Source organism: Panthera onca, chromosome B1, assembly GCF_046562875.1.
Source record: "Panthera onca isolate mPanOnc1 chromosome B1, mPanOnc1 haplotype 2, whole genome shotgun sequence".
NCBI lineage: Eukaryota > Metazoa > Chordata > Mammalia > Carnivora > Felidae > Panthera > Panthera onca.
In genome coordinates, this window is record NC_138342.1 from 177,550,952 (window position 1) to 177,574,341 (window position 23,390).

The 23,390-nt window shown below is 44.1% G+C and overlaps 1 long non-coding RNA gene across 2 annotated transcripts in view; it reads left to right on the plus strand.

The window, feature by feature from the left end:
• The first annotated feature begins 407 nt into the window (after positions 1 to 407).
• LOC132691626 (uncharacterized) overlaps positions 408 to 23,390 on the plus strand; it is a 58,493-nt gene continuing 35,510 nt past the window's right edge. For both annotated transcript variants that reach the window (XR_009615904.2, XR_009615905.3), the window contains exons 1-2: positions 408 to 650; positions 8,772 to 8,847. This is a non-coding gene — a long non-coding RNA (uncharacterized LOC132691626). The remainder of the gene's footprint in view (positions 651 to 8,771; positions 8,848 to 23,390) is intronic.

The following is a 23,390-nucleotide window of genomic DNA, read 5'->3' on the forward strand; positions in this document are numbered from 1 at the left end:
CTTGTTCTTAGCCAAAGTGCACTTAAATCTAAATAAAAGAAGTGCCCTCCTCTCCCCAGCAAGTTCAAAACACATATTCCACTAGGAAATGACTTCAAATTCAAGAAAAATAATATAGATGGCCCAAATCCCAAACTAAGTAACAGATTTCTTTTTCTAATGAAATCCATATACATGAGTCCCTGCTTGCCCATACTTGATAGAACATTCTTCACGATGTATATTACAGGTCCATTGACATTCAGCCATCTCTGAAGTCAAGCTGCCTTTTTAATTTTCCCTTTTCGCTGAAACAAAGAAAAACCAAAGCAGATCCTCCAATGGCCTGAAGCTTCTGTTCTGAGATGCCAAAGGGATCTTTGTGACATCATTTTATGTGCTGCTCTGGCCACTGAGATTAGGGATGTGGTCAGGGAAGATGCAGGGGGTCCTTTCCCACCAATGTCACCTCCTTCTTCTCTCCTTTGTCCCAACCCAGCTGAGTTCCTGGTCTGAGGAAAGGACATCCGATTCAAGGATGAGGCAGAGAGCTTTGGTAACCTTTCTACTGTAAAATGTTCTGGTGTCGGTATTCTGGGTGTGACTACAGACTGCATCTGTTTCAGGATCGTTCACGCCACTGTCCTGGAGGCCAAGCCATGGCCGGTCAGGTAATGCCTCTCTCACGTAACCTTCCAGTCGGAATCCAACTAATGTTGAGGACTGTGGCCATTTCTAGTCCCGCCTTATACCCTGTGGAAGATTCAGAGCTGACTAGACTCGTGCAGGCATTCCAACTGAAAGATAAAGAGATTGGACCAGAAGAACAAATGTTCCTCATCTTATGAGCTGGTTCGAATTGACTAGTGGTGATTTCCTGCAGCACTACCTGAAGGATATCAGCCCTTGTCCAGAACATAAAAGAAAAAACAAGTTTCAGAGTCACAGAGTGATGGGCCCAGAAAGAAAACCTAGCACCGCTCAAAGCCCAGAACTGTGACCCTGAGGGTAGGCATTTCTTTGACTCATCTTGTAACCCCAGTGGCTGACACAGTGCCTGGCATGTGACGGACGTTGAGTACATGATTGAATGAAGAAACAAATTCTGAAAGTCTGACCGCAGGGCTTACATTAAGTTGTTACTGCTGGTACAAACAACAGGAAATTCTCTGCAAAGAGAGAACGTATGCCAACACTTCATAGAGATCAAAAGGAACCTAAAAGGAAAGACACCTCACCAGGGATTGCTAGGGAGGCAAAGGACAGAAAGAACAGTGGAGATGCTGTCTCCCTTTCACCTCATGCCCAGCCAACAATGTGGCTGAGTGTGGTTAACAGGGAAAGGCCGTATCCCATACCCACTGGTGAAAACATTCCTGGAGCAGAACCATCTGGACTAAATAGGTTCCTACAAAACTGATGGTGTCATCGGCCTAACCTTCCGCTTCCCACCCACTTCTTCTATTCTAGTGGAAACCAACTCCATTTTAGAGAGCTAAAGCATCAGTTTTCTTAACAACCACCTCTGCAGTGAGAGCTTGAGTGTCTGACCCATTCTAGAAAGGGTTTCTCTTTAGTCAAAGTGTTTTGTCTACAGATGATCCCTTCAACCTTGGCCACCGACTTTTAACCCTGAGGAGATCATTCTAAGGATGCAGCCACTACAGGGAAGAGGGTAGAGGAGAAAAATGGGGAAAATACAGTCCCTGGTAATAATACTGTTGAATGATAGAAGTGACCTGGAATGCCCTAATGAAGAAATTTTTATTATGCATGATTTCAAAAGTGTATTATTTGAGCTACTTTCAGTTGGGTATTCTATTGCTTTCTGTTAAAAACATTCTGGGGCGCCTGGGTGGCTTGGTCGGTTAAGCGTCCGACTTCGGCTCAGGTCATGATCTCACGGTCCGTGAGTTCGAGCCCCGTGTCGGGCTCTGTGCTGACAGCTCAGAGCCTGGAGCCTGTTTCAGATTCTGTGTCTCCCTCTCTCTCTGCTCCTCCCCTGTTCATGCTCTGTCTCTCTCTGTCTCAAAAATAAATAAACGTTAAAAAAAATATTAAAAAATAAAAACAAAAAACAAACAAACAAACAAACAAAAAAAACATTCTATTGGATGTACCGAAGTTTCATGGCCACAGGAGGGCTGTGACAGGTATGACTCTAAGATCCAATTCACCTTTTGGAGCTGGTACCAGATCTTTAACACAAGGGATGGAAGTTTTTCCCTAGAAGCCCAGGGCAGCCATTGATACGGCCCAAGATTGGCCGGAACAGTGAATGTCCGGTTGTGAATGACAAAGCCAGGTTGAGGAAAGAAATTATTCTAGAAAGGAATCAACCTTAGAAAATTGAGAACAAATTGAAATTTGCATCCTTCCCTACTTTCTGCCCCCCTAGGAGATTTTTCTTGAGGCTATGAAAAAAAAAATCAAAGATCATCAAAGTAAAATAGATTACTTCTATTCTATTTATAGCTTATAGGTGGTAACACCAACAGCACCATTCACATCCTTACTTTCTTTTCTAATTACTACTTTTCTATGTGAGGATTATAACACAGAGTGTCACCAGCAATTCCCCCAGGCAAAAAATGAAAACATTTCAGTGGAGAATAAAGATCCTTAAAAAAAAAAAAAAGAAAAGAAAGGTAGTACAGTCACTCTGCAAAGGTGACTGATAGTAAAAAAGAAAGGAGGAGGGAACGGTGGAAGGAAGGCAGGAAGAAAGGAAGGAAAAAGGAAGGCAAGAGAGAGAATGACAAGGAAGAAGGAAAGAAGGTAGAGAGAAAGAAAGATAGGGAAAGAATCTATTATTACAACAGATGTTCTAAATCCTTGAGTAAAGAAAGTGATGAAAAATAAATCTGATGCTCTGTCTAGTATTTGTGGTTCCCCAGGATGATTTCACCACTGAAAAGACTAGAACAATCCATTCGTAGGAGGCAGTGTGAGACAATGGAAAGAGCACAGACTTTGAAGAAAGGACACGTGGATCCCAGCTATGCTAATTGCTATTTGCAAAACTCAGGCCTGAGGTCAGCAAACTACAGCCCACAGGCTGGTCCCATGTTTTTGTAAATAAAAGTTTTTTTTTTTTTTTTTTTAACACAGTTGCAATCATTTGTCTATATATTGTCTATGTAGCTTTTGAGCTACAGTGGCAGAGCTGAATGGTTGTACAGAGGCCATATGAATGCAAACCTAAAATAGTTACTATTTTGCCCTTTAAGTAACATTTTGCCCACCTTTGCATTAAGCAATTGTCTAACCTCTTTAGCACTCAGTTTCTCCACGTGTAAAATAAAAGTAGGATTCAAAGCAGATTTGAGCTTACAGAAGAAACCATCAGTGAACTTGAACTTGAAGACAGATTCATAGAAATTTTCCAATCTGAAAAACAGAGAGAAGAAAAGATTAAAAAAAAAAATAGTCTCAGAAATCTGAGAGAAAACATCCAGAAAGACAACATACATGTAATGAGGGTTCCAGAAAAAGAGAGAGAAAAAAGCAGAAAAAACATTTGAAGAAATAATGATTGAAAAGTTCCCAAACTTGATTCTAAAAATATTAATCTACAGGGTTGCCTGGGGGCTCAATCAGTTAAACATCTGACTTCGTCTCAGGTCGTGATCTCATGGTTCGTGGGTTCAAGCCCTGCATCGGGCTCTGTGCTGACAACTCAGAGCCTGGAGCCTGCTTCAGATTCTGTGTCTCCGTCTCTCTCTCTCTGCCTCTCCCCCACTTGCACTCTGTATGTCTGTCTGTCTCTCAAAAATAAACGCTAAAAAAATTTTTAAATATTAACCTATAGATCCAAAGAGCCCAAAGAACCCCACATAGGATGATCATAAAGAAAGCCACACCCACATACACCACAAACTGCTAAAAATCAAAAAAGAAAAGAAAAGAAACAAAGAATAAAGTGATACATCGTGTGCAAGGGAACAATACAATTAATGTCTGACTTCACATCACACCGATAGAGGCCAGAAAGTAGTGAGACAACATATTTAAAGTGCAACAAATAAATAGCCTGTCCTTGCCAACCAAGAACTTTATATCCAGCAAAACTATTCTTCAAGAATATAAGCAAGATGAAGATATTTTGGGGTCAACAAAAGTTAAATGGATTTTTTCTCTCCTTGTCCTTCATGTTAAAAGAATATGACACTAAACTAACCTGAATCCACAGGAAGGAATGAATAGATTTTTTCTCTTAGGCTTTTTATAACAACACAAGACTGTATAAAGCAATACTTATAACACTGTTACTGCATTTATAATATATATAAATGTACAATATATGACAATAATAGCATAGGGTTGGGGTGGGGATGTAGTGAGACAAAGGTGCTCTACTTTGCCAGAATTAAGTCGGTATTTACCTAGAGTGTGGGGCCACCGTGAGAAAATAACTAAAAAAATTGCCTACAGAATCAACAGAGGCACTAAAATGACACACCAAAAATGTTTAACATGAAAGATGATTATAAAGAAGGCACAAAAGATTAACAGGTGAGTTCATATATGTAAGAACATATATGACATATATGTTGGCAGATAGGACATGCCACGCAAGTGTGGTCATCAGTGTTCTCGTAGCTGTTGTCATTCAACTCTAGGAGCAAAACGAGCTCACCCAGGAAGCTTTCAGGCTGGTAAATCACCAGGTGTGGAAAGCTAGAAGGGAGCTAGCAAGCATCTGGAGAAAACAGTATCAATACAGAAGCAGGAGGCTGGCTCTCTTGACGACTTCAGAATTCTTAAGAAAATGTAAGAATTGTTGGAAGATGGAAAGGGGTGGGGGGATATGGCGATGACAGGGGCACTTGACCTAGCATAAACCTCAAGGTCATGGACCCGAAAGATGCCTTGGCATTTTAGCCCAGAAAGAGGACTCCCGCAAAGGTATCACATTCCAAAGGGGCTCTTCGAAGGTTGTGTGAGTGACAAGAGCCAACTGAAGCTTGAGGCTGATGGTGTCAAGTTAATGAAAGACAAAGAAAAAGCAGAACCCCACCCACTGCTGCTCTGTAGGTGCCTTCCAAAGAAAGGCTCATTTATGGGCTCAACTATATGCTGAGACGTCTCACTGAATCTTGAAACCCAGGAAGACAGAAACTAAAGCCTCCCACTGAACAATGAAAGGAGTTGCACCTTGCTCGGGGATTCACAGCACTTAAGACAAGTCCTGTCTTTTTTCCCTGTTACTGTCTCCGTCAAATAGAAGATCTCTGATCTAAAATTGTAAATGTGAGAGAGCTGAGCCAGCAGACCGAAGGGGCTATAAGGAGGTACTGGGTTGCCCTGCATGGGCACAGCCTCCTCACCCTGGGGAAGTCTCCCCAAGTGCGGACAGAACAGATGCATTTATTTCTTACAGCTGCTGTAACAACACACCACAAACTGGGTGGCTCTTAACTGCAGCACTTCAACCCAGGATGGCCTCGTCTTAACTGCCAAGACCCTATTTCCAAATAAGATCACGTTCTAAGGTTCCGGGTGAACACAAATTTGGGAGAATACCATGTAATCCAGTACAGGTGTCACGTGCACACAAATGCCACAGGACACTTGTTGCACATAACAAGAAAGCTAGAGGGCGTGTGCAGGGTGAGGAAAGAAGACGACCAAAGCTAGAGCCAGGGGTGGGAGGAGGCATTCCAAACATAAAGGAGGCAAAATGCAACTCTTCGAGACACGTCCTGAGAACAAGAGGTGAGAGCACCATACAAGCCATGGAATCGTAGGGTTTCAAGAGGGAAGAAGTGGCAAATGTTGCAGAAAAGCCAAGCAATAAAACCCAAGCAGGCACCAGGAGGTGCGGCAATTAAAGCTCATGATGTACTTGTTGCATGGTTTTAGTGGAACAATGGGAGTTCCATCGCTGCCTGATTGCAGCGACCTAAAGAAGGACATGAGGACTGGGGGGTGGTAAGCAGAGATTGTTCTGCGGAACATGATCCACAGAGGATGGGGAAGGTAGGTCGTAGCTGAAAGGGGTGCGGAGTCATGTACTGTTTTGAAGATGAGAGACACTCACCCGTGGTAATATGCTGAGATCAAAGAGCCAGGCGTGATATATGGATTGTACAGTTTTCATGCATAAAATGAAGAGGAAATTGATGACTCAGTGTGAAGAATAAGCCTTAGATAAGAAAAGAATCCCCTGAGACACAAAGAAGGAAGAATGCGTCCTGTTTAAAAGAGTGAAAGTTGCCACAGGAGATTAAGCTGACAGCCTGGATCATAATGATAATAACAGTGATGGTTTTGTTATTAGTATTTGCTGTGGGAAGGGGCCAAATCAAGGGCTGAAGCAAACAGAGAGGAAGCCAGCCAAGCATAAGGGCAGCAGAAGGTTGGGGACCTCAGATTTGCAGCCACGCCCACCTGCATTTCCTCCACATTGACTGCTCTGCCGAGGAGTTGATCTAAGCCTCCAGCATTTGTGCCCCAAACCACCCCATAGGTACAGGGTAGACGATGTATTATGTCAGCAGTAGCCTGTGTGAAATTGACTTCAGAGTGTTGTAACTGAGCGGCTGCAAGTCTAAGTGCATGGTCTGTTCAAGATGGGGCTGCAAGTTCATGGTTCGTCACACCCCCTCTGCTCCAAACACATAAAAATGAGCAACAACATATCAAAAGAGAAATCCAGTAAAACACAGCTGGCCTCAGAAACAAACTAAACATCTCCACAGACCAGAAGCAGATGGGAACCAAGGCAACGAGTGGAACTGGAGCCTTGAGCCTCTTGGGTTCTGGGGTCTGAATCAGGCAGTGGAAGCTAAGAGGTCAGCTGCCTGGAGAAACAGGGACTAACGGGTTCCTGCCTGAGCCAGAAGTGGTGCCGTGGCTGAGAACTTGGGGGCAGCCTGCTGCCCGGGGCTGTGGCTGTGGCTTCATGGGCAATGGTGGCTCTAGTGCCTGGGGAGGATTAAGACTCAGCCCCAAGGCCAGGAACAGAAGTAACTGCTCACTGACTGGGAGGCTGGACCTGCTACCCCCTAAAATCCCAGGCAGGCAGAGCTCCCTTCCGGATGACTGCGGACGGGAGTGTGGTTCACTGTGGGGGCCTCTCAAACTCGCCGAACAGAGTGAAGTAAAAACAGCAAATGAGGGAATTGGCCTGTTTGAGCAACAGCAAGGAGGCCAGAGTGGAAGAGAGGAAATATGGGGACCGTGGCAGAAGATGAGGTTGAGGGGAAGCCAGGGGCCATGTTGTACAGGGCCCAGTAGACAGTAGTGTTTGGGAATGTGATCCCAACACAGAAATAACATGACTTATTTTGGGGTCTAGACAAGCTAATCATGAAGGTAATGTGGTAAAAATTTAAAGCCAGGTTATCCAGAAATTTTTTTAAATGGAGACCAAGGACGGGGGAGGGGGGGAATATTAGCCCTGCAAACATTACAATAGAAAGGCACAAGAAATAAAATAAGGTAATATTAATACATCAATAAGAAGATAGACCAAGATAACAGGTCTAAAAGTCCAGAAATAGAACTCAATATAATTTTTTTTAATTTAGTATATGACAAAGTAGCACTTCAAATCTGGGGGAAAAAATCTATAGACAGGGGCTGACTTCACTAAAACATAGATAGGCATCAATATTCCAAAGAAAAACAAGCACAAATATCAAAAGTTCATGGGGTGCCTGGATGGCTCAGTTAGTGGAGCAGTGGAGCATGCAAATCTTGATCTTGGGGGTCATGAGTTCAAGCCCCATGTTGGGGGTAAAGTTTACTTACTAAAATAAATAAATAAATAAATAAACATAAATTGTTTAAAAATCAAGAGTTCACAAAAAGGAAAATCTAAGTGGCTCCTAAATACATAAAAAGACATTCAAAAGAAATGAAAAATAAAAACATATTAAGGGTTTTCATCTACAAGACCGGCAAAGATCCAATACATTGGATTATGCACCACATCGGTGAGCTTGCCAGTCATTCGCCTATTTTACTCTCAAATCCATTGCCAACTCTTTCCTTCCTGGCTCGTTTTAATATGTACCATATCACCAAGAAGCATCTGGCAAGACAGCCTTCTGGAAGCTTGAGACTGTACAGTTGGGATACCGTCCCAACAGGATGCAGTACGTGGTCTGAACAAGAAACCCATATATGTGTGGTTTCCCCCATGGTGCCCAGGAGCAGAGATAGAGGAATGACTTCTCACTATACCTGATGGCCCATCACAGAAAGCTTCCAGTCTTGCAACCCTGGGCTCTGCCCAATTAGGAGTATTGACTCCCAAGAGAGGAATGTGTCCACCAGCAACACAAGAATAGTTGCACAGAACTGGAAGTTGAGATTGCCATTGGGCTACTTGGAACCAATGGGCAGGGAAAGAGGTTATCAGATTGGTGGAGGGGAATAATCTCATTTACCCAGAGGAAATAGGCTTTCTGATACACCATGGGCAGGGAAGGCTATGTCTGGAGCAGAAAGCAATCTCTTGGTGCCTTTTAGTACCACATGACCCGTAGTAAATGGAAGGCACTTTACTCAATAAAGGCGGGACTATTAAGAAATCAAACTCTTGGGGGAAAGAAAAGATTCCTGCCACTCTACCAGGTAAAGATTCCCCAAACAGCCACGTGTTGGCAGAGGACAAAGGGAATGTTGAACGGGTCATGGAAGGAGAAAGTCATAAACATCACCTGCAGCCTCGTGGCCAGCTACAGATATGAAGACTGAACAGCTGTGTCTGCCTTTGTAGGTATGTATTAGCTAACTTTTTTTTTCTTTTTCTTTCTCACTCCCTGATGATTATGTACGAGGGATGCCAATGGTACTTAAGTTCACAATCAGAAGAAACATCCAGACCTGAACATCTAGGCTTTTGAGACACCTGTGGTAAGTGAGGGGCTTTATACGTCCTCATCTGGGGGAAGGGCTTGAGTGCTGGTACAAAGGATCATTGAGCTCTGTCACACTGCACAGGACATCATTGTCACATGATCATTAAATATGGGCGGCCGGTGAGAATGGGACTGAGCACAAAAAAGATTGGGCTGTGCCAGTCACTGGCCTGATTTGCTCTCAGAGCTGCTCCCCTTCTTTCTCTGCTCTGGTCTGTATTCATGGGAAAATGCATTTCCTAAGCTCTGGCTGAATCCGGGTCCTTTTCAGAAACGTGAGGCATTGGCAGGCAGTCTGGAAGGCAGTGGAAGGGAGAAGCCAGGGTATTTCTCCCCTTCCCTGGCTGCCCCGGGGTTATCTCTATCCGCGGGCAGCTATTTATCCTCCAGCTCTCTCCTGACAGCGCTACCCCCCCCCCCCCCCCCATCCTCCCAGCTCCTGCTAGGCAGGCCTGTCATCCTTCCAGCTGCTTCCAAGGCCCGGCTCCTGGGGTCCAGTCACACTGCCTCCTTGCCAGGCCTCAAGGAGCTACAGGTTCCTGCCTCACCACCCCACGTTTGACTTCGCTCACTCTTCCATCTCTCGGCTCATCAGTACCATGTTTAAAATCCCAACAGAGGACTCTTTGCTGACTTGGTCCTCTTGGTCCTTGGTCCTTGGCTGATTTGGTGACGAAATGGGAAAACCAGCAGGTGGGCGTCAGAACGAGGTAGAACATTCTTTTCTGGCGAAAGCGTAAACTGACAAAATTCTGTGGAGGGTAATTGGGTGACATCTATAGATCCGTCAGGATTATGAAAGCATGCACCCTTTGTTCCAGCATTTCCACTTCTGGAAATTTCTTCTATACGTACACTCGCACGTATTTAAATAATGTTTGTACAAGATTATTCATCACAACGTTGTTTGTAAAGGATTTGGAAATTACCTAAAAATCCACTGATGGGAGATAAGTTCAACAGACCAGGATACATTCAAAAGTGAATCAACTGCAGTCACTCAACAGAATGAGGAAGTTCTTTATGTATGTTAAGGGTAGATCTCTGAGATCTGAAAAGGCAAGGTACAGAACAGTACATATAATGCCACCATAAAATAAATAAATGTAGCTACTATATTTATTTATATTCACAGTGATCTTACTTGGAAAAAACTAATAATTTTTTGGCTGCCTCTGAAGAGAGAGTCTGGGAAGATGAGAAGGAGAGTTTTTACTGTTTCCTCTTTAGTATATTTAGAATTTGGTAATTTATGCTGGATTACATATTTAAAGAATACATAAAATTTAAACTAAAAAAAAAAAACAACCCGCATCTCTACACTACTTACAAGAGACATACCAAAAATACACACATGCACGCACAGAGGGAGAGAGAAATGTTGAAAATAAATGGATGGGAAATATATACTATGAAAAACTACATAAAAAACAAAAGAATGCTGGAGAATAAATCAGACAAAACAAAAATTAAGGCAAAAGCCTTAATTTAGGGGCGAAGAATGACATTATATATAATTTAATGGAAAAAATCCACCAATTGCAAATATGTATATTCATGCCAATCTACCCACGTAAGAAGAAATTGATTGTGCCAATACAAGATTAGTAAGGGCGTAGACAATTAGAAGAATAAAACCAACAAATGTGAGCTAATAGACATAGAATCGTTCACCAACAAATGGAGACCACATTCTTTCCAAGCACAGAAGGCAGCATACACAGAAACTGACCATGACTACAGGGACAGAAGAAATCTCAGCATGTTTCAAAGAATCCATGTCATATAAGCCATCTTCTCTGACCACATGTTGATAAGAAATCAGCAATGAAAAGATTCTTTTATAATGTTTGGAAGTTTAAAAATCTGTTTTTAAAGTAAGTTGCACACCTAAGGAGAAATCACAGTAGAAATGACAAAATATTTGGAACGCACCAGCAATGGGTGGTACTAAATATCAAAACCCGTAGGAAGAATATTCAGAGGGAAATTGATAGTTTTGAATGCATCTATTTTAAAAAGGCGAGAAAGACTGAAATAAATGAATAGACCATTCACGTCTCAAAGCTAATACTTTTAAGTTTTTTTTAATTTATTTTTGAAAGAGAGGGAGAGAGAGTGCAAGCGGGGAGGGGCAGAGATAGAGGGGAACAGAGGATCGGAAGCGGCCTCTGCACGGACAGCAGAGAGCCCAATGTGTGGCTTAAACCCATGAACCGTGAGATCATGACCTGAACCGAAGGCAGATGCTTAACTGACTGAGCCACCCAGGCGCCCCAAAGCTAATACTTTTATAGAAAATGGAAGAAAGGATTCTGGGTTATGATATTTGAGCCCATGCACCTAATTATTCCCCCTCCAGAGGATCCACTATGAAAGTGCAGAGAAGGAACTGCTTACAAGGGCAAAAATGCACAAGCACAGGGAGACAGGAGAGGTGGGAACAGCAGTTAAGATGTGGATGCTGGCACACAGGTGGATAATGAGAAAGGACTCTGCAGACGGGCCTCAGCCCAAATCCTCCACTGGCCATGGGGGGAGCTGTGAGCAAGGCTGGTTCACAGGCCAGCACCCTCATGGGCTCAGACACTGGCAGCACCAGGTCCCTGGACTTGGGAAGAAAGGGGACTACATTAAGGAGGATTTGGTGAAAGCTGTTTGGGAATCAGTTAACCCTTAGAGCCCCTCCTCTTCTCCACACTGCAGATGACCAGGCAGGTGGTTGACCAGAAAGTCTTCTCGGCTGGGGGCCACTGAGACACAGTGGAAGGCATGGGTATTTGGGATGGTCTGAATGTCTGTGTCCCTCCCAAAATTCATATGTTGAATCCGAACCCCCAAGGTGATGGTATTAGGAAGTGGGGCCTCTGGGACGTGATGAGGTAATGAGGGCAGAGCCTCAGACCGAGTCCTGAGAGAGCTCCCTCACCCTTTCCACCATGAGACATCACAGCAAGAAGATGAGGAGCCAAGCACTCACCAGACACTGAATCTTCTGGTACCTTGATGTTGAACCTCCCAGCCTCCGGAACCATGAGATAATGTTTGCTGTTTATAAGCCTCCCGGTTTATGGTGATTTTGTTATAGCAGCTGGGAGGGAATGATCCAGTCTCCTGCCCCAAAAAGAGAGATAAAGTGGCCTATGCAACTGAACACTGAGGTCCCAGCCCTCTTTTGCCACTTGGTAAACACAGGAAATTCTAAAACTTTTTTCCAAGAAAGGCACCTGGGTGGCTCAGTCAGTTCAGCATCCGACTCGTGATTTCACTCAGGTCATGATCTCAGGGTTCGTGAAATCAAGCCCGGCATTGGGCTCTGTGCTAACAGTACAGTCTGCTTGGGATTCTCTCTCTCTCTCTCTCTCTCTCTCTCTACCCCTCCCCCCTCGCATTCTCATTCTTACTCTCTCTCTCTCTTTCTCAAAATAAAGAAATAAACGTTTTAAAAAATAAAAAATAGATAAAACTTTTCTCTAGGGAGCCTGACAGTCCGAGAGGACCTCGGTGTTTCTCCAACAGCCCCCCTCGATCACTCTGCAGTGAAGATAAACGCTGACCAGCTTCACTATTCTCTCAATACTTCCAACCAGCTTTTAGATCTCTACTGTTAAATATGAGCAGGTACCCAGGATCACGTCCTCCCAAAGGGATTCATAAACTCTCAAGCTATCTGAAGCCCGCGCGTAACTTGAAGATTCTATTTAGCCTGTCTTCTCTGGCAGGGGAAATACTGCTCTTTCTTTGCACGGCTGGCTTTGGATTGGCTACCCAGTTTTGGAAAATCTGCTTTTGAACTGTCCTGAACTGGGATGTGTACAGGTTGGAAAACTCTAGTGAAACCGAGTGGTGTCTCTCTGGGAGAACCAATAAAATGAGGTAGATGAGTGCCATAGAGGACCGGCCTGGCTGGTCTCCATTTGCACCACCGACAGATCCCCTTCGCCGCCCTGCTCTGACCCCTGGGGAGGCAATCCCCACACGCTGAGGCACCAGCCCTCTGGCTGATGTCCTCTGACCCCCTTTGGGATTTGACCAACAGGAAGTAATGGCCAAAGATCAGAAGGCCTGAGAAGAGAGAGGAGGAGGTTATTCCCACACCCCCTCCCACTCTGGCACTCCTCTGTCAGGGGCTACGTCTGTCTATACCATGATTCTTGTGGGTGGCCCCTCTTCCTCAGCTCCAGGAATCACCCAGTCTCCTCTAACACCATCCCCTATCCTTGCACCTTGAGGCAGAACCGGCTCAGGAGGAAAGGGGGTGTTATGCAAAGAAAATGTTCTGGGGCAACTCGTAAGCCTTATGAAAAATATAATAAAATTAAATCCCTGCACCACACACACACACAACTCAATTCCAGGTCAATTAGAAACCTAAATTAAGGTTGGCAGGCCCATAACACTTAATGAAGAAAATATAGAATAATAGATTTATGACCTCTGGTGGGTAGTAGGAAGACTTCCTTAAAAAGACAGGAAAAAAAAAAAGAGGGCAAACCTTTTACAACACATTTAACGACATTAAATTTAAATCTTTGTGTTCATCAAAAGACACATAAACAAAGTTAGAGACAAGGCACAGTCTGGGAAAAGATATTTGCAACATTTAAAGCTAACAGAGGATTATGTTCAAAATTTATAAAGGATTCCTACAAATGAATAAGAAAAAAGACAAACATATCCAGGGAAAAAGAGGCGAAGTACAGAAAGAGGCAAACCACAGAAGAAGAACACTGAAAATAAACATATGGAAAACATATTCGCCAGCACTGATAATTAGGGAAATGCAAATTAAATTTTTTTTTGAAGTTTATTCATTTTTAAGAGAGACAGAATGTGAGCGGCGGAGGGGCAGAGACAGAGGAAGACCCAGAAGCTGAATCCAGGCTCCTCCAAGCTGTCAGCACAGAGCCCTACACGGGGTTTGAACTCACAAACGGTGAGATTGTGACCTGAGCCGTGGGACGCCCAACCCACTGAGCCACCCAAGTGCCCCAAGGGAAATGCAAATTAAAACAACCCTGAGATACCCTCAGATTGGTGAAGAATGTGAATGTGAAAGAAATAAGCCATGGAGCCATGAAAACGTGGGAGAACCTCAAAGGTTCATCACTAAGTGAAGGAAGCCACCTTGGAAGGCTACATATTGTATGATTCCAGCGACACGACCTTCCGGAAAAGGCAAAACTATGGAGACAATAAAAAGATCAGTGATTGTCAGGGGTGGGGGATGGGAGATGTGGAGGCAGAGCACAGAGGATTTTTTAGGGCAGTGCAAATATGCTGTATCATATTATAATCCTGGACATTTTTCCTTACCTATTTATCCCAGAGAGTGTGCAACACCGAGTGAACCCTCAGGTATTTGGGTCATTATGAGGTGTCAGCATAAAAAATATACCATTTTGGTGAGTGATGTTGATAATGGGGAAGGCTATGCATGCGTAGGGGCAGGAGGTATATGGGAAATCTCTGACCTTCCTCTTAGTTTTGTTGTAAACCTAAAACTGCCCTAAAGAAAATTAGTCTTAAGAAATGGTAATATGGGGGCACCCGGGTGGCCCAGTTAGGTAAGCACCCGACTCTTGCTTTCGGCTCAGGTCCTGATCTCATGGTTTCGTGAGTTCAAGCCCATGTCAGGCTCTGCACTGGCAGCACGGATCCTGCTTGGGGTTCTCTGTCTCCCTCTCTCTCTGCCCCTCCCTCACTCATGCTGTCTCTGTCTCTCTCTAAACTTTACAAAATTTTTTAAAAAAGAAATGCTAATGGGGTAACACCAACATTTGGTTAGATTGCGGAGAAACGGGACCTCGTACGCGTACTCACAGATGTGTACTTGGCAATATTCATAGATCCAGCAATTCCAAGAGGTGTATATGCTGGAAAAAAATGTTTCGTCTGCAAACTAGGGAAAAGGCACTAGAAGATGTATTGCAGCATTTTGTAAAAGGCAAAGGAAACAGCATAAATATCAAATGGAGAGTGGATACACAAATTACACTATATTCATAAAATGCAATTCTATATAACAGTGTAACAAAAAATGCAACAACACAGAACAATCTCCAAAAAACAAAACGCTAGATGAAAACCAAGTTAGAAAAGGATCCTACCGACTGACAACATGTATGTAAAGTTTTAAAATGTGCAAAACACCACTGTATATTTTTAAGAATATATGCATGTATAGTAACAGTGTAAAAAAAGAAAAAAAACCACACACACATACAATTGAAACCTACGAGACTTGGGATAATGATTACCTCCGGGGAGGGAGAGTGTGAGTCAGGAAGCCAGGGAGTAGGGGAGGGATATGAAATGGGATTCCCAGGAGACACCAAGTGTGGCTCTTAAGATTTTATGGCAAAAAAAAAAAAAAAATTAAAAAGCTTTCAATGGAGTTGGGAAGCAGGTACATAAGCATTTGTGATTTTTGTATTTTTTTGTAGGTTTGAAATATTTCATAATGAAAATATTTAAATCTACTATGATCTTAAAGGGTGTTAATAGAAACGTGGCACCAGAGTAGTGGAAAGAAGGCTCCCACTCTAAGCTGTACTAGGCAGATTCCTTAGGAAGTACCATGTGCGTACTTGGACCACAGACGAACAGGTGGTTGGCTAGTAAGTAAGCAGTGACCAAGACCTGTCAATAAACACAAACTAGGTCAGGGGAAAAAAAAAACAAAAACAGAAGGATGCACCTGGGATGGTTAGCCCGGAGTCAAAAGACTTTCTGACATTTTACAAGCAGTGGGGCATGCCAGCCGCCCATGGAATGTCATCCTAGAAAGTGGCAGCTGGCCAGCGACCACTTTGTATCCCACAAAGGATACAAGTTCAGATGAGAGACAAATGCTGTTCGGTTCTTGGCCTCACCCTCGTTGCAGGGCAGCTCTGGCAATCCAGATTCATCATGAAAAGAATCACCACGTAAAGCTGCACAGAGTCAAGCCTTCTGTGCCTTGCCAGAAAGGCACAGATGCCCTGACTGCCCTGTGGTCCCAAAGCAGATCCCCTGAAAGGCACAGCAGCCCAGGAGCAAACTCAGGGTATCTTGTGGCCATTCAGATCATCAGTCTTGGTCTTGGCCTGAGCCCTGGAGTGCTGTGTCTAAGTGATTAGATGCAGTGATCTATTTACATTCATTGAGCTAACCAATAAATGGGCAAAGAGCTCGTTTGTGACACTAAGTACAGCTTTCTCTCTACCGCGCACCACCAACAACAAGCTTCCAATCATTTCTATTCCATTAAACATTGCAAATTAGAGTCCAAGGAGGAGGCTAATTTCCAATCAAACAGAAGAACCAAGGGGACCCAAATCTGTTCTCGTTTTTGCCCAGATGGCCATGTAGGCACACACTCACAAGCCAACTCGCCCACTTCAAAATATAACAGAGCAAACACACAAAAATAAACAAGTGACTAGATCCTGTGTCATGTGCTCTTTTGCTTTTATTAAAGGCATCCATTTTTGGAAGCAACTCAAGGGACAGGCTTTGGATGCTCCAATATTTTGCAGAAAGGGCACAGATATTTTAAATGGGTTTGCTTCCTGACTCAGTCCTCTTGCATGGGTGCTAGAAGGTTGTGCCACAATTGCCCAGGCAGCCTTGAAGTGTGCTACAATCTTCCATTTGAGCTGATATTACACTCGGCCAAATGAGAGCAGTACATCCACATTTCAGACCAATTTATTCTACTTGAATATAATGTGTCTCATTAATCTCTTCCATCTGTTGTTTATGTGCATGAACAATTCTAGTGGGAAATATAAAGGACTGACACAGGATTTACTACTTGGGCCTCTGAGTCCAGCTTTCATTTGTAAGGAGTTACTATTCTTGCAGATGGGTCACAGATATCTCAGAAATGGCTCTCCCCCAGCCCCAGTGACATTGTGAGAACTTCCCCGTCTGCCCAGGCAGCGTTCCCATGGCTGGTGCCACACAGATGCTCATGTGTCAACCTATCCTGGTATCATCAGAAGTCAAAGGCAGAATAGGATCTCCCAGACAGGAAGAGAGGTCCGCCAACTCTGTTATTCAGGCATTTTTCCTCTGCCTTCTGCTACTGCTGCTTTCTGATCGATTTGTTGCCCAGTACACCTTCCCCCAGGCTCCGGACAGGACAGACAAAAGTCAATGTCAGTTGGTTTTCTACTTGGTAGCAGTGCAGTTGGAAATGCTCATGTGAGAAGACTCTGACGTTAAATTGGCTCCACCGAGGATTGGGGATTACTGCCTATGCAGCTTCCAATCCCCACATCACCAAGGATAATCAACATCTTGGAGGGAAAATTAACACCTTATGAAAAGCCAATCTGAAAACCCTAGTATAATTAGATGAGACTAGCTAAGTGTGTTCATTAGTTCAACACATTTCTGAGGGTCCGATAGGCACCGTGCTTTGTGCCGGACCCTGGAGCACTCAGTGGTACGTGAGACAGACGATCCATACTTGCCTGAAGCATTCAGTGTGTTGTGTGCCCATTCCCCAAATTCAGATGTCAGAGTCCTAATGTCCAGTACCTCAGAATGTGACCTGATTCGGGAACAGAGTCATTACAGAGGTAACCAAGTTAAAATGAAGTCATTAGAGTGGACCTTAATCCGATATGACCAATGTCCTTATAAAAAGGGGAAATGTGGAGAGAGACACACACACGGGGAGGACGCCTGGCAAACATGAAGGCAGAGATCAGGGTGATGCTCCTATAAACCAAGGAGCCCTGAAAATCGCCAGGAAACCATTAGAAAGTAGGCAAGAGGTGTAGAAATATTTTCTCACCTGGGCCTTAGAGGGAACCAGTTCTTCCAACACCTCGATCTTGGACTTCTAGCTTCCATAACATGAAGCGATGCGTTTCTGTTGGTTAAGCTGCCTAGTTTGTGGTACTATGTTCCAGCAGCCCTAAGAAACCAAATATGTATGCCTTCCACAAAATAATGTCACCTAAAAGGGAAGAATTCATGAAAAATTAGAAAAAGCTTTCCTGATTTTCCTTCAACCAGCTGAGGGATCCAGCTTCCAATAAACAAAGCTGACCTCCATCACTCCCAATGGCAACAACCATTCCCAGCGATGCATGACCAGCTGCCTCTGATGGAACGAGGGCCACAATAAGTGAGGGCTCCTTGGGGGCCTGTAGAGAGGACCTTAAGGGCCAGTGGAATAAGAAATAATAATAAAAAGAAAAAAACTCTCCAAAATTTGTCTGAGGGTTCCAGGATTATCCTGTCACTTTATCTGTCTCAAAAACTTCTGGGATGTACTGGCTGGCTTCAAAGATATAAAATTTCTTGGGGCGCCTGGGTGGCTTAGTCGGTTGAGCGTCCGACTTCAGCTCAGGTCACGATCTCACGGTTCGTGAGTTCGAGCCCCGCGTCGGGCTCTGGGCTGATGGCTCAGACCCTGGAGCCCGCTTCCGATTCTGTGTCTCCCCCTCTCTCTGCCCCTCCCCCATTCATGCTCTGTCTCTCTCTGTCTCAAAAATAAATAAACATTAAAAAAAAAAATTAAAAAAAAAAAAAGATATAAAATTTCTAAATTGCTATTTTTAACCTGGGTTCTAATCCCATTTTATGCTTCGGTCAACTCTGACCTCAGGCAAATCTTGTCTCCTCTCTGAAACTCAGTGCACCCATTTGTAGAGCAGGAATCTAGACTACAAGATACATAGATTCTCCCTTTAAATTCAGTTGCTATGCAATTTGCCCCTCACTAGTATTGGGTAGTCTACGAAAGTAATGATGATGATGATGATAAATGTGAGGGCTTCTTTTACCAAGGTTTGTTCTATGAAGTTTTTATAAATTAATGAATTTAGTCCATGAAACTCTTTTGGAAGAAAAATAAAAGCAAATAGCTCTTGGTCATTCTCCAATTTCTCCACATACCCAGACTCAGTGGAATAAAAAAAGTTGTCGTCACAAGGAAGCAAGTGACTGTCTCAACAGTGTGTGAAATGGTTCCTAACCTTTAGAGCACCAGATGAAATGGCTTGGTCTGCCTTGCATGCTAGCCATGGGGCCTGAAGTCAGCCACAGATGCCACATCCCGGGCAAACAACCCAACACAACAAGTGGGCCTGTGTAGCCTATTAGCAAACTCTCATAAGCAATTATACAGAGACCGCTGGCCAAAAAGCCATTGACAGAGAAGTGAATTCAGTGTGTGATGAAACCATTGCTAAGAATTCCCCCTAGTCTAGAAACACGTTCCATGAAAAATAACTCCTCTCAGGAAGAGGCTAAAGTCCAGTACATTGTTGAGGCTTCTAGGTACTGCTAAGGGTCAATACTTTTGTCTGGAAACCAGAAGCAGTGGGGCCGGCCTGGAGGAGGAGGTCACTGGGGCCACCTCTCCTCTTGCGAAGCAGGACAATAGGATCAAGATGACCAGGCGCACTCTGGGGTGGCCACCTGCTACCTGGAAAGAATTTACGAGCCCTAAAAGAACACTTCTTGGAACTCTCTGTTGCAAAGACAGGGAAGGATATGATGAAAATTTGTGGGCTTAGTTCAGCCTCTTTTAATGCCTTCTTTGTAACTAGAGGATTTTTAAAAATTATACAAGTGGAAGCACTTTGAAAAGTGAATTAAAAGATTTTTTAGGGGAGCCTGGGTGGCTCAGTCAGTTGAGCATCCGACTCTTGAATTCGGCTCAGGTCATGTTCCCAGGGTTGTGGAATCGAGCCCCCCACAGGGCTTTGCGCTGAGTGTGGAGCCTGCTTGGGATTCTCTCAATCTCTCTGTCTCTCTGCCCCTCCCCTCTCTGCTTGTGCTCTATAAATAAGTAAATAAATAAATAATATTTTAAAAATATTCTTTAAAAATAACACCACAACTTTAGTGTGCATTGTCTTGTAACAAAAGACAAATCGTTGATTAAATTTGAATCAATCATCCGTCATTAAATCTGACACCATTTAGTCATCTCTATAGATCAGTGACTTTGTCTTAAACCATCATCCTATAAGGAACTTCTGAGTAGAGGAGCAATCAAAACTATAGATTCATATCTATATGAATAATCCATATGAGTATATTGAACTAAAAGGAATCTTCTAGAATATCTGATCTAACTCCCTATCTTTTTACCGAGAATACCGAGGTGCGGAAAGAAATAAAGTAATGTGCCCAAGATCACGTAGCTAGTTAGAGACAGAGCTAAAAGGAAACCCACAGCTTCTGACACTGGGTGAGCCAGGACTCAGCGTTACCCCCACCACCTCCTAGATGCCCTCAGATCCTTCCCTGCACTCACCTCAGTGACTCACCACTGGCCTGGTTCTTCATTTCTATCTCTTGCGCGTGAAGGTTGCGGGGCTGACCATCTGTAAAATAGAAGCGTCTTTAGAATTATATTTTTGAATATCTAGAAACATCATTTTAAGTAACTGGGCTTATAGCCAGAATTTTCCACCGAGTGCTACCACCAAATAACTTGAATCTCATTTGCCAGACTTTCTTCCCTAATCTCCCTTCCCCTGTCCTCTATTAACAAAACAAAACAAAACAAAACAGAACATCAGGAAGAAGGAACAAGGAAGAGGCTCTCCATAACTGCAAGAATGCAGAACTGGTCCCTGGTTCCTCAAGGCCTGGCTGAAGCCAGGGGGAGGCTGAGAACAGTTTTCAGGAAATGGGCCCCTCTAGAGGGTTCCCAGAGTGACAGGCAGCCATACTGGGTGTAGACTGAAGAGCTAGCTTTTGTAGGGAAGTCGCTCAGGTGAATGAAGTTCGATGGGAAACAAGTTGGGGAAGCTTTAAGCCATGGCTTCCTGCACAGGACCCTCGGCCCTTAGCACTTTGGTGCTTAATGTTCTCAGCTTCAGCCGTGGACACACGATCCCACAATCCATGACATACTCATCTGTAACTTTGGGGAGACACCAGTTTGAATCACATGCTTTGAGGGGACTGTGAAGAAGTCAGCCCCTTGGCTAAAGCATGGGCCTAGCTCAGTATCCAACTTTCCTACTTCACTGGCCATGATTCTTTTTCTTCTGACACCAGCTTCTGACATGACAGCGTATGCTAGAATGGTATTGTATATGTGAGGATTTCCAGAGCTCTAGTGTTTTTCCAAATCATCAAAGATCGGCTCTGCAAGACCTGTCTGTGGAATCCCTCAGAGATATTCATTCGGCCCATGGCTGAAAACTGAAGAACAATCCTTTGATCAACTTGCCCTGAAATTCTTTTTTGTTTGTTTGTTTGTTTGTTTGTTTTTTGAGGGGGGGGGTGCAAATGAGCAAGGACAGAGAGAGAGAGAGAGAGAATCCCATGAAGGGGGGAGAGAGAGAGAAAGAGAGAGAGAGAGGGAGAGGGAGGGGGAGAGAGAAAGAGAGAGAGAGAAGCAGGGCTCACCCAAAACAGGACACAACCTCCCCTGACGTGGGACTCAAACTCATGAACTGTGCGATCATGACCTGAGCCGAAGTCAGATGCTTAACCGACTAAGCCACCCAGGTGCTCTCCTTGCCCTGAAATTCTTCCATCATTCTCTTGGCAGTTTACCTGCCATCTTCTCTTAGCCTTCAGCCCTATTCCTTCTCCTTCATTATGGCTCTTTCCCCTTGCTTGTCTAACCTGTAGGGTCTTTCCGTGCCTCGCTAGGGTAGTGGTGGACCTCCGCTTTCCAGAGCAGAGGTTCAGACGCAGTATGCATGTAGAGCTGATGGTCTGTTGCATCTTCTAGTACCCTGCTCGCTGGTTTCATCAGCTAGAAGAACCCTAGGGGAAAACCTGCATGTCCACGGATAGGGGTCAGATAACCACAGACATGTTCAGCAAGTTGGCAAGAGATGAACAGAAACCAAACTGCACGAGGAGAACTCAAGGAAGCCTCTAGCCTCAGGGAAGGTGGCGGCCAGTGTTGACTCAACAGCCGAGTAAGAGGTGGAGGGAAGTGGTCCCTGGAACAACACGGGGACTGTTTCCTGGGATCCTTTGCCCATTCCACCACTCCAACAGCTTTTGTGGAAGACAGAGGCAGAGAAGCCCTGTCCCTATGTATTTTGCAGAAGAACAGTAAATATCAGCAGTCTGGAATGTAGCAGCAGGCGGGGCACTGAGCAGAAGTCTGGGGTAAGGGAGTTCTTGTGGTGGGTGTGCCCGTCAGCTGGATTGGCAGACCCGGGGAGAACCGTGGGGTGGGCGGCCCCCCTGGGGTGGCCCTGAGGGGGTCTGCAGGAAACAGTGCCTACAGATCAGTGGGCAGGTCTGCAGCCACGGTAGCCCCAGAGGGTCCCAAGGGGCGATCTGCCAAGAGACCAACACAGCGTGGTGAGATGAAAATCTGCCAAGAGGATCATTTAGATCGAAGACCTCCAGTGAACTCAGACACTCTACCGAAGGGAGGAGATTGACATGGAAAGGGGCCTCGGGTCCTGCAGTCAAGAAAGTGGAAAGATCCAGCCACATTTGGGCCTGCGTAGGCATGTGATCTTACCTTTCTTGAGAGTCATAAGGTTGGACAACGTGAAGTTTAACAACACAAAGAGTTTGTAGACAGCTCTGAACAATTCACAGAAGAGGGGTCTCTTCATTTCTCTGTGAACCACTGTGCATGATTTGGCATAGATACAGACATAAAAGAAGTAAATCATAAGAACCAAGCAGGCATGTGAACCCACCATGGGAAATGCAGTTTGCTACAGGACAGGGAGGTACAGAAATCATCCTACCAAGAGGAATTCTAAATCGTGTGATGTATGGTGTGCACGCTTTTATTTCTTCTTATTCAAATGAGCAGCATTTTCTGTGTATATGTGGACTCAGATTATTGGGCCTCCACCTTGGCCTCTAGTTTACCCAAGTTCAATGCACCCTGGTGTGGACCTCCAAAGATCGCCAAAAATTGCCCTAAAGACTTTGAACAACGATATCACCTTAGTGCTCTACATTTAGCATGCTTCCTTTCCACTGACTCAGTAGAGCCCTGTCCTACATTCTGGGACAAGAATGCTAACTCTTCTCTGCAGGAAGGCTCTGAGGATTGAGGGGGCTTTCTTTGTGTGGGCCATAAAAATCATTAGTACTTATTGTTAAAAAAAAAAAAAAAAAACTTAGATTATAGAAATGCATAAAAGTAAAATATAAAAAGTTCTTTATTTTCCAACAGAACTTACTCCCATGCAGACGATCCAGACTCCCAAAAATAGACTCTGTGAAGAGGCTGGGGTACGTGTTTTATTTTCCAAGTATATTGAAGAACCCCGCCCCGCCCCCACGGGCACACACACACACACACACACACACACACACACACACCAAGAAATGTAATCATACTACCCATAGTATAGGCATTTTGCTATTTCAATCGATACTCTGTCTTGAACACCTTTCCTGCCAGCACTTACAGATTTCCCTTATTATAGTTTTTAATAGCTGCATGGTTAGTCCGTTCTATATATGAACCATCTTTATTTAATCCATCTTTTATTCATAGACATTTAAGTTATTTTGAGTTTTTTGCTTTTGCAAAGAATGCTACAAAACTATCCTCGTGCAGATATCCGTGCACGGTTGCAT